The 16,407-nt window shown below is 37.0% G+C and overlaps 1 protein-coding gene across 2 annotated transcripts in view; it reads right to left on the minus strand.

The window, feature by feature from the left end:
• Positions 1-16,407, minus strand: part of CDH4 (cadherin 4) — a 660,054-nt gene that overhangs the window by 528,838 nt on the left and 114,809 nt on the right. The window contains exon 1 of one of the 2 annotated variants that reach the window (XM_083801444.1): positions 217-361. The exons of the other annotated variant lie outside the window; for it this stretch is intronic. The gene's annotated coding sequence lies outside the window, so the exon portion shown is untranslated. Of the gene's footprint in view, positions 1-216; positions 362-16,407 lie in introns of those variants that run through there. 2 annotated transcript variants of the gene reach the window in all.

Consider the following 16,407-nt stretch of genomic DNA (forward strand, 5'->3'; position numbering starts at 1 on the left):
ACTAACAAAAACCTTAAAGCTGGTTATAAAATTAGGCAGATCTCCTGTGGCTGCTGATATATAGTGATCATTCTTGTAATTTTAAAATCAGTTATTATTGTAGGCTTGTGTATCAGGAAATGCGACTTTTGGCACCACACCTGCAGTTACTGAAGTGAGTCCTGTTTTTGCTTTCCTGAGCTTTTTATTTAAAGTAAATACCATGCAAAATCCTACCAGAAACCAAGGGGCAGATAAGACCCAGGACAGGAGGCTTTCATTCACAAACTTCTAGAGATGCATGATAGAAGTAGACATGACTAAGGCCTAGTCTTAGAAGAGTCAGATCCAAACCAGTTCTTCAGCTGCTTCCGGAACCTCTCTCTTTTTTTAAACCAGTTTATAGTTTGGAGGTGAATGGGATTGCAGTTGACACAAACTTAGGATCCCGGCTGTCACCTTACGACTCATCTGGTACCACGGGAAGCCTGCTGACACCCTAATGAAATGCTAACTGCAAAGGCAGGCCCGTTTGGTTTCGGAAGTAAAAGCTGCGGCCTGCCTCCCCAGTAACCGCTGCCAGGCTGAAGCAGTTCTCTTTTCAGAGCACTTTCCAGTGCAGCTGTGAAAAGCTGTAACCAAGCAACGAGCCAGCTCCGGCCCTCAGTGCCGGCTGATGAGGGCCCTGCTGGCCTTTCAATGGCAGCACACTGCCTCCGCGGCTGCCCCAACAGGCACGTCGTCTCCATCTCTCCCTTGTGGATATGAGGACTACGGGGAAGCACCAGTAGTGAAGAAGTAGGGGGCAAATAAGTCACCCCAGATAGATTTGCCACTCAAGCCACTACTTCTCCAGGACAAACCAGACCTCTGCCTGGCAGGTACATCACTTATTATGCAATTAGTCATCTCGATGGATCAAAATGTCTTGATCCATTTCCCACTAATGAGCAGGGCCTATATCCCCATGTATGGCTTACAACTCTGATATCTCTTAGCCCTGAAGGATCACATCTTCCTTCTGTTGCGTCTTCAAGCTTCAATGAAAACACAAAGTCTTAAGTTTTACTTTACGCACACCCTACCCAGTCAGGCTGTTTCTAAGAGCACATTTCAAGCTAAAAAAGATATAAAAAAATTAAATCATGTCTATGGCGTAACTTGAGAGCTGTGAGTTGTAATATTCTCTATCTTATTCACTGTGTCTGTTTTTATCCGTGTCAATGAAAACACACAGGGAGCCAACAACTTCAGCTATAATTGGTGGGAGCTGTAGGTACAAATACAAACCAGTTTTACTCTTTAGTATATACAACATATGGAACTGTGCTGTAGGTCAGGAGAATTATTTCTCAGCATTCTGTGAGTAGGTTTCTGATAGCTGTTTTATTTTTCAGGGTTGCAAGCTTTAAGAGTTATGACATTATTGTTTCTTTGTAGATTGCCTTGATTGAGATCAAAGTTCAGGGGTTGTATTATGTTACCCAAAGATTGCTTTGCTCCTGTTATTTTCAAAGAATTGCATGGATCTGTACTGAGCAGCTTAAGAAATGGTAAGCCCTGACTTCATTCTTGCTAGTATTAATGAAAATCAGGAATAGAACAGTGAAACACAATTAAGCTCATGTAAGGGAACAGACTTCAGCCCACACCACTTTTTCATTGTTTCTCTGCTTTGTTATTTTCCAAGGGTCTAAAAAGAAGTTACTGAAAAGATGCAACTTGTTTCACATTGTTTTCATTGTTATATCATCTTTCATTCCTCTTGCTTTTCAGGCCAAAGAGTTTCGGATTATTTCTGACTTCAATGCCCTTTATACTTATCATATAACTTCACAAGGGAGTTATTATATGCAGTGGATAATTAAGCGTCTTTGCTGATGGTAGTTGACTATGGCAAGATTCTTACAGTTCTAGTCTTATTTTCTGAACAATTTTGTCATTCTCTAATTAGCATCTGGCCTTAAGGTCTTTTAGAAACATTCTCCTGAACTTATTATGCAAAACCTTTCTGTGTGTTTTCCTAGCCATCATACAGCAGCTAACTGCTAATGTATATATACACTTATCAACAGAAACTTTCTCCTAAGTGAGCAGTCCTCTTTTCCTGTAATGAAAAGTTGAAACCTGTCACACTGAAAAGGACAGAGAACTGATTTGTTGTGGAACAGAACAACATTCTGTTGCTATTCAGAGGAAATAAACTTAATTCTGAGAATTCTGTATGTGAGTGTCCGGAAATCGCTCAGTAGGAGCCATCAGAAAATGAGACTTCTGCAGTCAAGCTGATGTGTGCTATGAAATGCAAGATCACTTCAAGGCGGAATCACCACTTGGAAGACATGGAACAAAAGTCAGGGAACTGGAGCAAGTTTTTAGAGCTTGATTGCATGAAGACTGTATTCAGTTTTATTTCACATACACATTCACATTTCCTTGTAAAGCTAAAACTCTACTTGAATATTTAAAATTAAGCACACGATTGAAGGCTTTTCTAGATTCTAGCCAGATTGCTCAGTAACTTGCTGTATTATTCCTCTGGAGAGCAGTTAGTTTTTCTTTTGAAAGGCAATTTGTCCACCCTGAGTGAATCACTTCTTGCCTCTGTCCTGTATTTTCTTTCATTAGTTTTTACATCTACTTGCATGAGATAAAATGGCCATCCTGCCACCCTTCAAACACTTCTGACAATCCAAATATTCAGTCCAGGGAAGTGATGAATCCAAATTCATGGCAGAGTCAAGATCCATAACATTACCTCAGGAGTGTGAAGTGCATAATCAAACTATCTTTGCCAAACTTGAACAAAAAATGAAAACACAAAATTACAACTCAGGAGGATAAAAAGAGAAATGAGTCAGTCACCATCCCAACTTTATCACAATACAATGTTTCTCTTCTGCTCTACGAAAATACAAAACACGAGAGAATATGAAGAAAAATAATCACTAACAGGCTTATATACTTCATAAACAGATACCTAAGAGAACTAGAGCTCTGCAAACAATCTGCCTGTGATTGACAAAACATTTATTAAATCAAACAAGATGCTCTTGGCACTTCCAAAACAATTGAAATGAGAGGAGAAAGGATGAAGTGCAGTACTTGGACCTAGTGAAACTATATGAAGCAAAAGTATCAAAAATGAAAAAAACACAGGGCCCTCTAAATGCTATTTTCCCTCATTGTCTAGCAATTCGTTTTGCTTTAAGACAGGCATAGAAATTTATGACAGCCCAGCTCTCTTACCCACTAATTATTTCTCAGGATAAAATACACACTGTACAGTTCTTGTTTCACCCCTTCCCACCCTCACTACAGTAAAACTAAAATGTCTGACAGTTACAAGAGGTATCAATGCATTCCCAAGAGGAAAAATAAAAGTTTAGACAAACTACAAAGCCTTTGCAACTAGTAACTACCTGTAAACTCAGCCTATCAGGAGCTCTCAGGCTAGACCCTCAAATGCAAGAGAACAGAAGAAGAATGTTCAAAAATCCTGTGCCAGTAAAGCAGAAAAATTTAGCTCTTCCCTTCCGTGTCATTAGCTATATCCTCTACTGCAGAGATTGTATTTGAGAAACCATCAGGAATGTGTCCTGTCTGACCAGAGTGATGGCAGAGATCTAAGCAGCCCAAAAGGCACCGTGGAAATTACAGGAAGGATATAGAGAAGTCATGATGTGGGTGAGATATTTTAACAGCAAAAATAGTCCCTCTATCTGATTTAAAATAAGGCTTGTAATACACAGAGTTGTTTGGTTTTACACCTCCAGTTCCCCTACCTGATTGTATCAGAATGATAAAGCTGATGTGAAGTGCTCATCTAGCGTTTACCCTGAGATTAATAGCAGTGTATCTCAGGCAATCTGGTAAATGAATGACGACACAGTTCCATATCTTTAAGCTTGTTAAAAAATGCCTCTTGGCTTTCTAAGGAGTAATTCTACCACATGATATATTTTTCAGGAGAGGCATGTTAAAACTGTGGTAGCAATACACACACTGTCAAAACAAGAAAACATTTTGTTTGCATTACAGCAACTAAACTTGCTGAAACACCATCTGAAGCAGAAGGTTCCAGCTCATCAAATCTACTGTATATTCATTATATGCATGAGCACTCTTTGTATCAAAAATTAGTCCATGACTATGAGGAAAGTCTAAAACAGCAAGGCAGATTTTATACTTTAACGCACTGCCTGCCTTGTGGTGGAAAGACAAAGCAGCTGTTTTAAGGTCCATATAAGATCATATGCAGTCTAGAAGAACTGAAGACACAGATGCGGATGGACTGAAATGTCTTTCCCAGTTTAAGGTAAGAACTGAATAAATTTGGTCACCTGCTAGAGTTTTATTTCTGACAGCCTTTGGAATTAGCAGTGCTAGGAAAGCTGCTGTAGGAAGTGTTAGGAATGTCCATAGCTGAAATGGATACTGTAATACTGAATGACATTTTATATTTTTGGCACAAAACTGGCACTCAGTTATTTTAAGCTGTCAAAGTGCACCATGCAATGGCAGGGGGAGCCAAGATGATAAAATACCACCCACAGAGCCTAAGACCTATTCTCTCCATCTATTTATAGGTATTCGACTTGCTATCAGCTCTTATACCATTACTAGGAGAAACAGTGTGACAGACCAACAATTCATTGGAGGGACTCAGAGCAGCCTGTCAAGTTCCGGCTGTCAGAAAGACCCAGTTTGTTGGTATTCAAATAACTGGCAAGCTGGATGACCTGAATGTAGCTCAGAAGGCAAAAAAGTGATCTCCAACCTTAATAACCAAAGAAAAGTCATCACAAGAGAGGTATGTAGCAAGATAAATTCTGTTGAACTTATCATCTACTCCCTACTATCTTCAGTTACCAAATCAAAATCAAAGTAATAACCAGATTATTGAATACCAACAAGATATATATCCGTACAGACTTCCCTCAGATGGAAACTAAATAGGTGAAATGTGATTCTGAAATTTACTTCAAAAGTTTCTTAAATTAGACAATTTCATAATTGGATCTCTGATACTTAAGACCAGCTACAACGCTTGCAGCTAATTCTGGAAACACAACTGTTTTGGGGCACACAGTAAGAAAACCTTTTCAGAGGTTAGTAGCAAAATAAAGGAAGGAAATGTCTCTCAACCTACGTAAAAATTCCATCTATTTTAAAGTTCTGGTTATACCTCAGAATGAGTACACATAACCTTTAATACCTTCACTGTTAAGATTTTTCAGTTATTATCTACTTTTATCTACTTTTTATAGATAGGGAAGAGTATACAGGGAGCCTGACTAACTTGTTCAGTGTCATAAAAGGTTCACACAGTAGAGCTGAAGAAGAATTAAGAATTAAAGAATTAAAGTTTGTTCTTGTAAGGCTCAAATAAATGCCATAGGTTGTGAGTTCTTTAAATAAGAATCATTTAACAGGGAAAAATAGGAGGGAAGAGAAGTATTTTATCACTAGAGATAAAGAATTGGAAGGGTTAGATGAAACAAAACTCAATGCAATTTAATGTAGGGAAGTACTATAAGAGACTTTTAATAAAGAAATTAATCTGACCACAAAAAATGAAGAGGGAAGAATATTTTCAATTCTATATTTAAATACGAAATCAGATTACATTTTTAATGTGAAACAGAAAAGCAAACATTATTCATTCCCAACTAAAGTGAAAATTGATATAGGAACGTATCATAAGGTCTTCAGAGCACTTAAAGAACATTTGAATTCTTGAAAGAATTCTTTTGATTCAGACTCACTGTCCATTCTACAATGTTCAAAAAGATCAGCAAATTCCAACCTACCTGCATACATTTATCTCGTTATAATTTATAAAATGATAAAAACATATCATTTAGGAGCTGCTCTGTGGGAACGCAAATTTTAGGAGGGAGTTTTTCAACCTGAAATAATCAATAATTTAGTTTTAATCAATTCTAATTTCCTTGCAAATCAATTCTGTAATCTGGTCCATCTATTGACTGAAGCCCACGCTGAATAAATCTGATCACAAAAATATCACTCTAACTTGATATTAAAGTGAAAAAAATTACCCATCCTAGTCAAAAGCTGATACATGGACTCAGTCACTTAGATACCATGGGTCTGGCCTCCTGAAAGCATTAGAAATAGAGAGATTTTAAGTGTGCCCTGATATCCAAGAGGAAACTAAGAAGCATAGTGGGTGATGTGCTCTTGATATCTTGAACATTTTTTAAAAGATATTCTCCACAACATGGTGATTTCCATTAGAATACTGTAACACTGTATTTATTTATTTATGCATATCACATATTCTTGCCTGTCAGAAGATGTCTACATTATGATTTCCTTTAGCAGATATACTCTAATATGCCTCCAAATGATAACTCTTCTACTCGTGTTGAAACATGGACAACATACACCCTAATGGTTTAAAATTTTCCCCATTAGCATGACCTTCTTAAACAGTTAATTCCTGCTCTTGGATATGTTTGTAGCATGGCTGGTATATGGCTTAAGAAAAAAGGTACTACAGAAATCTGTAATCTGGCCTGTTTCCAGTTTTGCCCTCCAGCAAATATTTTCTGTTTGCTTCCTTATTATTTTTCAGTTATATTCTCTGCTGCAACATAATTCACATAGAATGGTTTATGTTCATCATTGTCTTGGATGACAACAACTGAAAACTTTTGCTGCTACTAAACGTTGCCATCATCATGCGGTCACTAAACAAGCATTGTCAATGAACAATGACGGAGGAAGAACACACGTGCAGCAGAAAAAAATAATACACTAGAAATCCTACGCACTTCCCTCCTTCAATCAGAGGAAAGATCAGAAAACCCCCACCAAAACAGGGGAATAATTCCTGAATGGCTAGGAGCTTGCACTGACAAACTTGATGAAATTTTCCTTCTGGTGCTCCATTTTAGTTGTAAACCAGCTTGGAATACATTCTGGAGTCTCCAGATACACATTTAAATGAGGATGACATAGGGAAAAAAATCTGCTTAGAAATAATCTGAATGTAAGGCTGCATTGTTCAAAGAAGATTTTTTCCAAGCCATATTCTGACTACACGTCCCCATGAGAGAGACTCCGTTCATCATCTAAATGACTGTAATTAATTGGGAAAAAAATAACTGAAGGCGATTACTGGGAAACACATGGGAGGTGAGAAAGACTATTAAATTTATTTCCAAGAGGAGATGGGGAAAGTATTACATTTCCCTGTCCAAATAACCATAGTTAATATACATTGATCAACTACTGCTTCAAATATATGCACAGCTTATCAGTTTATCAACATCTCAAGCTTTTGTGCCAATTGTTCTGACATGTTCTCAATAAATATAATAATAGCAAAAGGACAAAAAATAAACAGGGAGATCCATCTTTCACTGACTACTACCACCTCAGTAGATCAATACATGTCATAACACTCTTATCATTTGGGAAACAAAAATCTTTTTATGACAATAAAGCTTTAGCATTTTAGTTATTAATTTAGATCAACTGTTACAAACCCATGAAATTTCACATTTGTACAGGAAAAACATAAAATTTGTCCAAAATAATTGTGAAAAACATTTGTGATCTCAAGTGAAAACTTCTACCTGTTACATGGGTTTGAGATTTATATCTACATTTCTAACTGTTTAAGGAGGCAGATTCTGATTTTACTGCATGATAGGATTCTGTAAGTAAAATAAAGCTGCTATTGTGCTTCTTTACATTAACATCACTGAGATAATAAGCAAATGCTGTTTTCTGTAATTGGAACAAGAGAATTGTCATAACCAAATAATAGAATACAGCCAAATGAAGGCTAGAAGATAGTGACTGTAAGCAGTGGGCAGTAGTACCTGCTAAAAAAAGGGGGGGGGAGGTGGGGGGGTGTTGAAGTGCAGTTTTCCCATCTGGAATTTCTGGGATTTTATTTGGGATTCTCAAATTCTCCTTTCTCAAAGGCAAATAATATTAGCTGTTTTAAGTAGGAGGGTTGCTACTCCTTTTAGTTTTAAGTCGATTTAATGTAATTGGATATTATTATTATGCAAATAGCTATCTTTTTAATGTAATTTTTATTTTCTTGAAAACTGCTGATTGCAGTTATGATTATATCTATATGGTACTTTTGATATAGCACTTTTTATCTGAAAATCTCCCAGCAGTTACCAATTGTTAATTTTTACAACTTGAGTGGGAAAGAGGTTATTAAACTTTTGGTACATGTGCAAACTAAGAAACAAAAGGGTTAAATAAGTTTCCCAAAATATGTCAGTGCCAAATAAAATCCAGGTCATCTTGACTTGTAATATTGTAGCTCACTCAGCAATTTTATGGAGTGATAAATGAAACGTTTTTTCCCACAAAGATAAATTTAGCTCATTTTCCTGATTAAACATTGTTAGCTACTGTCTGGTTGTGCTAAATATTGATGCAGACATTCCTGTTATTAGTTATCAGTTAACACAGAATACCAACCAGGATTTAAAAGCTAAATATGTGCATTTCACTTTAGCCTTATGAGCTACTGCTTAGACTGTGCAGGTTTGAAGGCAGCTCAGATATAAAAAGTATATATAGATTGTGTATGTTCACATATTAAAAAAAAAAAAAGGAAAGAAAGAACAATGATATGAAATATCCATTTTTTGCTCAGCCAAAGACTGGAATTTATATAGGGCATATTTCAGGAAAAGACTATGGCTGTATTTTAAATTTGGCTGTGCTACCACAGTGGCAATACTAATCTTTGGCACAGGGGAGAGCTGTCATGTCAGACAAACTCCAGCTGTCCACTTTGCCTGTCACTTCCTTCATCTTCAAGTTTGTAGCAGAGGAGAGGAAGGAATGTCTGTGAACACGTTAGTGAGGACTCAGCAGAGAGGACCCGAGGGAAAGGAAGAGGGCAGGAGTTAGCTGAGTGGGGAGGAGGGAATGGGGAAAAGGGGACAAGCAAATTAGAAACAAGGCAAGTGTTACAAGGGGGTAGGATGGGAAGAAAATAGGAACCTGGACAAGAAATGGAAAGGAAAGAAGGATTAGGAATTAAAGAGCCATTGGGCACCCATAGGTTTATTTATTTGCTTTTTTGGAAATACACATTTATTTTTGAATGTCATCAGTGTTCAGGATATTTTAAGTTAAATCTAGATGTCTCTTGGCTGGCTTCCATGTCACTCTGAAAAGATTCCACCCCCCCAGAGTAATGACATCAAGGCACGCATGATGGACTCCACCTGATGTCATCATCTACGTCTCCCAGCCCTGTGACTCTCAAGAAGAAACCTAAAAATTATGGAAGGCTATTTAGAGAGAAGAACAGAGAGAATTCCAACAAGAGACATTTACCTCTTAAACCAGAGACATCATCTCCTTTGACCCTTAAGTACGCAAATCTCAAGCTGAATAAAGCCTTCAAAACACACATGGGGTGATTTATGAAAAACCTGGATTCTGGTTGTTTCTCTAGCCAGATATCATTACCGTGACCAGAAAGAAAATGGTCTGACCACAAAGATGAAAGGGCATGTGAAAAACAGAATCCTCACACTACAATACTATAACTTCCTTCTCGCTTGTCATCTCGCTGGAAGGGAATCAAGGACAGCAAATCAATGTTGACACCCATAATGCATTGAACTTGGCAAGGGTTAGTGTAACAGCCAACACTACCTAATGGACAAGGTGTCTTACACCAGAAAACGTGTTGCTTACATGCAAGGTAGTCTGACACCCTTGGGTGGTGGCATAGTCATTATGAGCAGCAAATAGAGAAAAGGTAATATCCATTGTGAGTCTGTGGAAAATGTCTTGCACTGTTTTCATACTCTACGCAGCTCTAAGTGGGAAATCCAGAAGAGATTTTTGAGACAGGTGCTCCTACTCTTCATTACAGACCTAACATCAGTCCTCCCTCAAGGACATTACTTCTGTATTATAAGGGGGGGCAGGAGGGAAGAGTCCCTTGAAATCGCATGTTCACTCATTATTCAGCCTAAAGTATTTTTGAAAAATATTTTCCCTATCTTCAGATAGAGGTGGATATAAAATCCATCCACAATCGAGGGCATCTTCATCCATAGATAATGGAACAAGTAGCCCAAAGGCTGTCTTTCCCCTGAACTTCTGATCAGTGGTCCTACAGCTGGTCTTGAGGCAAGAAAGAAAAAAATGTCAAAACAAAAACCCACAACTTAACTCAGCTTTGATTATTAAAACACTGAACATTTTTGCAGATTTGTACTTAGTCTTAGTTTGATAAAATGTTGGTCTATAAATAAAAACACCCCACAACATCATCCCAGTTTTCAGAGGTTTGGAATATGCTGGCATATGCCCTTCTGTGAAATTTTAAATTGCCTTCCAATCTTTTGTCATAAGTAGTATGTCCTATGCTGCTGAACAGATTTTCTTTTCAGTATAAAATATTATTTCTTAGAACATAATAGCATCTATAGTGTCATTTAATTTTCTTTCAAGAAGGGTCCTCCCCTTCAGTTTAGCTTTTATTTAGCTTCTGAAAACTGCACTTTAGGCTTTTCAGATGTGCAGACATACAATTTTGAAAGGCTGGTTCATTAATTTTTTCCAATTATTTCATCAACAGATCGTACAATGATATGTGATGATATTGAAATTCCAAGGAACAAATGATATAAACCTATAAAAATATGAAAATGACAATCAAGAGCCAAATAAATCTTAAACACACTTCTGAGTTAAAAAGAAAGCAGATTTTTGTGCTTTTATAATATTTCTGTTCTCTCTGCCAACAGACAGAAGATTAAAGGAGCTAATGACCAGCCCCTATGGGCTGTTCTATGAAGTGGCACAATAGACTGAATAATATTTGGAAAAAGAGCCACAAATGCAATACAGAACTGAATCTACCTCATTCAAAATTGCTAAGGCAGACTAGAGGAATGTGTTACAATCACACATTTTTACAAAGATAATGATGAGCAACTCTCTGAATACTTTTTTTAATTCCTCTAAGAATTTGTTTCTGCAGTTACTTTTTAGTAATTCCATAAAATTCAAAGCTAACTGACTCCTTTCACTGGTGTTTTAATTAAAATATCAGAATCACATACAGAATATTTTAGCTAATTTTAGGACACGTTCAGTGTTTTTACAGAATTTCATTAAAACTCTCTGCAGGTGCATTAAAATTTGTAATTTTGTTTTTGACTATTTGTCTTCTGTGAGTGATGTTCCAAGGGCATATCAGAAACATCCTAAATCATGAAAGACTCTATTCAGTGAAATTAAGCTTTCCCAGTGCTGAGCAATTAAAGCTCTGCAGGCTTCCATGGCTCTGTACAGAGCTTAATCCTCACTGAAATTTAAAAGAAAGAAAAAAAATAATGTTTACCACTATTACTGAAAATCTTCATTATCTTTGTATTCTTGACCTTTTCCCAACAAGTCATTAGAAATCTGCATACTGCCACGCAATGGGGGAAGAGGGTCTTGTAACCAGAGTGCTGCACCAGTAGTCAGGCGATAATGCTCCCGTTTCAAGGGGCTGCCATATACATTGTGGATGACCTTTCCTCTCTGTATATCCTCGTTCCTAGTTGTCTGAATGAGAATGATAACATATTGCTAAAGCACAGGACTTAGAAGATGCCAAAAGACCACCACCCCCTTGAAAAACAAAACAACATAACAACAACAACAACAACGACAATAATAATAATAAAATAGCTTTAATATATTGAGAAATAGCTGCATATTTACAAAAAGGATTTAGCACCTCCAGGAACTGAGTTCTAGTCCATCCAAATAAAGAAATGTTGAAGATTATGAATTGTTAATCGCTCTCCCAGGAAGCTGGATGTGGTATGGTGACTGCATTTATTACAAAGCATCATTGATGTCTTTCTATAGCTATTTCCTAGGTTGCTTCAGTGTTGCCAATTTCACAAAACGTATCTGTAGGCTGAGCAACCATCATTGCATAAAGCTAATATAGTTTAGTGTCTTTCAATAGATGAAAAAAACACAAGTTTTCCTTCACAGTTTTTCATTTCTCCAAGTCTAAATTAAACTTCAAACATCATAGAGTGCATAGAGCCTGAAGCTTCCACTAATATACCTGTTTCCACAGGAAGAAGCAATTTTTTATCAAGAAATGATGGTGAAAACAACAGAGAAAGAGTGGTGATGAATTTGGTAAAGATAGCAAATGAAGAACTCTGCCATTTTTTGCATGTTGCATCCTGCTTTGCATTCTTGCATCATATACAATGTTCACAATCCACAGATGTTGATACAAATATACAACTATGCCAAAAGGAAAAAAAATTAAATCCCTTGCTTCTCGCATGTTCATTTTACTTCTCGCAAAACCCAAATCAAGTGATGAATAAACCTTAATGCAATTCTGCCTCTGGATATTTTGTTGCTTGCAGTCATTTCTACCATAGAAGTCAAAACTATCCCTTCTCCGAACATTGGCAAACCAAACTACAGCTGCTTTGCTGGGGTGTCCAATGTCATCAGAAGCTACCACGTTCTACTGGAGGACATATTAACAGCATACATCATTGCCTCTAATTGCATGCAAGAAAGGTTCAGATAGCAGTTTTGGACCCACATATGTGGTCTGGCTGCAGACTGACATTAGCAAATTCAGAAGCAGGACCACTGACAGTATTGAAGATGAGAACCCAGATGATATAGACTAGAATTGATGATGTGCAAGTGGGTTGGTAAAGTAGAAATGAAATGTGGCTATGACAGACAACGGTACCCAACCGTTTTGCCTGCGTTCATATGAGGAGGGAGAAGAAGAATCACTGAAAACCAAAAACCTCTCCTCTCTTTGAGCATTCGCAGCCACTGCTGTTTGAATAACACACCAAATGTGAGCATAATTGATGAATGAGACTCTGCAAATTAAATTTCACCCAGCACACGGATGGGAGTACAAGCACGTGACAGTAGAAATAAATGTTATTAAACTTGACACATTTCAGTATGCCACTGACATCTTGCTGATTCAATGGTGATAAACACTGGCTGTAGAAGAGACGGGTAAACAAAATGTTAAAAGATGTTTACATTTGGTCCAACAGAGAAGGAGAGTGCCCAGACAATAAAGGAATATATGGATTAGTCGCATGCTTTGTTCATGTGATGCCTCTGTTCAGTTAAACTTGCCCTTCCTGACCTGCCTTCAAGATGTGTTATCATATTTTCTCTGAGTATTATTTTGAAAAAAAAAAAAAAAAAAAAAGACAAGCAATTCTTTTTTATTGATTTCTTCTGCCAGGTTTCTTGATGTAGAAGTACATTTTATGATCAAACTTCAGGCTTTACTTTTATGGTGGTAAACAATATACGGTGTATCTTTTTTTATTTTTGTTAGAAGAGTAGGTGCACATGTGATGAAGGAGGTAGAAGAAACGGGTTGTTTCAAATCAAGGTTAATTCTTCCTATAATTCCTGTTCTTCTGCTTCAACCTACTTTAAAATAACCTTCACTAGGGGTTAACAATCTAACGTTGCCCAGAAGGTTAAAAAAAAAAAGAAGTGCAAATGAACTTCTTAAAACTTTCTTTTCCTAATTGCCAATTAAATATGAATTAAGTCTTATTTAATCTGTATATCTGCAATACAGCTAAGTACTACCAGAAAATGAGTCACAGCTCTCTTTGATGACTGGCTAATGAAGTCACGACTAGGTAGGCATGCATGCACATTCATGCAAAAATTTACTACTACTGAATTTAATTCTAGGTGCATTTTTCCCCCTTAACAAATTGCAAGTAAGCTTCCTATCCTGCCTTCTAAGACATCTGTACATGTTATTGTATCCCTAATACAAAACCGGTGTTATGTCTCTGCGTGAAGGTTTTAGAGAAGCCCATGAGGTTTCTTGCACAACTTTGAAAGAAAAGGACTAGCTACAAAACAAAAAGATGTAGCAGGTATGTACACTGCCACCTCTAACTAGAGAGAGAGTTTTGATGTCTCCCAAAAGAACATTCAGGAAAGTTATTTAAAGAAAGAACACAAAAAAAGTCATCTGTTCATCCTTTAAGAGAAGATCACATGTATTGTAAAGGAGTTGACAATAGTTAATATCGACTAGATATATTTATAAAATAAAGCTAAAAGAGAGTGGTTATACTGAACCTTAATATTGTATTTTGTCAGAGAATAGGCAAGGACAGAAGAAAGGATCATATGCAGCACCTGACTGCTACAGAATGTGGAATCACAGCATTCATCTATAATTTATAAGTTACTACAACTGTTCACATATAGTTGGATCATATGGTTTTCACCCCAGTAGCCAGGCTAACTCTGACAGAAGGCTTCCTGTTCTTCACAAAATGATGAGGATTGTTTGTAATACTTCCAGAAGTTCTTAATAGGAATATAGAAATATGCAACCCTATAGATTTTTGTAAGCAGCCCTGTTTGACAGAATTACTTCAAGACCACTGAATTCTTGTACAATTGTATGCCGTGGTGGTAGGGGGAGCAAAGAAACTGAATTGAAAGGGGAGAAGTAACAAAGCAAGAAATAAAAGCAGATTTTATTTTTTTTTTCACACAAACTTAACATAAATGCATTAAATGATTATTTTTTCTAAGTTGAAATTATTTTTTAAAGATAATTCTGGATATTATTTTAGGAAAAACATGAATGAAATGACCAGTTATTCAAATGCTGGATTCTTTCCTTGACAGCAGCTGAGTGCACAGTCATGCAGTGCTGGTTGCATCTCTTACCGTTAGGAAGACATACAAACAGTGAGGAGTGTGTTAACGCTTTTCATTGTAAATGGAAAAGCATAAATTCTCTATAACAAATATCTCAGGGAAAGGAGCTTCTTGTTGTCAAATATTGAGTTACTTAATCAATACACAACAGTAAACAAAGTAGAAGCAGTCTAAAATACCATACCACAGCAGGTATGAGAAGCAAGAGTTCAACCATACAGGTTTTGCAGTGAGAGTGCAGGTTTGTGTTGTTTTTGTTTGTTTGTTTATTTGTTATTTGGAAAAAGATGGTCACAATAATAACTGGCCTCAGTAAAAGCCCTAGCATACATAGCATTTAGAAAATCATCAAATGATTTAGATATCTAAAAGTAGATTTCAAAACTCTTCCCTGGCCCCTTCCTCACTTAAAGAACAAACAGCCCTGTATTCCTATAGAGAAAACGACATGCCTCAATATTTTCATGGTTTAGGAATGTTTTGATCATTTATAAATATGCTGCAAATACTGAAGGGGAAAAAAAAAAGTGGATACTTCACTAGTTTGAAATTTGAATTTAATGTCATTTAAAGCAGAAGGCATAGAGTAGATGTCAGTTTCATGATTTTCTGTTTTTAAATACACACAGAATAACATAAACCATCATATTTTATCTGTTTTCTCTACCACAAATGCAGCATATTCCCATTCTTAGACCAAAACACAAATATTTCCTTGACAGGTACTTTGCTGACTTTTCTGTTCAATTCTGCTTTTAGAATGTTTTTATCTCAAATGTGTATACACATATATACACACTTCTTCAAGATCAAGGATCTTTTTCTCAGTAACTGAGCCCTTGCCAAGAAGCAGCAATCCTACAAATACTGTGTCGAAATCTGTTCCTACTGCCAAAACTATCATTTTCAGAAAGCACAGAGTAGATAAGGGAGGTACAGGGAAGACTCAGATCATTCACATTTATTATTCCTGGTTATCAGAGGTGTATTCACTGGAGCATGGGGTCTGTAAGAAACAACATTCCCAATTGTTGTGAGATTTCCAGTAAAATTCAGCGTGTTCACGACGGTATTTTCCTTGGTTAGCTCTCTCTTTGTGACAGTACTAAATTCTTGGCTCTTCTGTTATTACGTTAGCACATCTGCAAGTTATTACTTTGTTAGGAGCAAGTGAGCATCTTTCCTGCCCCTTTGAGCAACCCTTGGTTCTGTTGATAAAAGGCATGACATAACTTCATTTTGCTTTGGATTTTGCTGCTTCTCCACACAGCCACATAGGAAGAGGACTCCCCAGAGTACCTGCTTTGTACCTTTCTTGGCCGAACACCAAGGTCAAGCACAGATACATGCTTTGTGCCTGTGTTAAGGTGTAAGTGCTATTCCTTCCCGCTGTGTCAGTGTGCAAGCAGCGAGACAGAATTCAGCACACACAAGATCACAGACGTTTATCCATAGGGCACTGTCTTTAAGGAGGATTACTAACAAAAACCTGAAGAACCAGCAAATTCTTCAACAGCAGTGACTACAGAGACAAGACAAAGGGACAGTGATGTCTCCTGATGTCTTGCACGAACAGCCACATCCTGAACAACGGCTGATGCACCTACTAGCAAAGAAGTGCAACATCTCTGCCAACCACAATGCAGTTCTGAGATCTGTATACATCTCTAAGACAACATTTTTTGTGCT

The sequence above is a fragment of the Anser anser genome (assembly GCF_964211835.1).
Source record: "Anser anser genome assembly, chromosome: 16".
NCBI classification, from domain to species: domain Eukaryota; kingdom Metazoa; phylum Chordata; class Aves; order Anseriformes; family Anatidae; genus Anser; species Anser anser.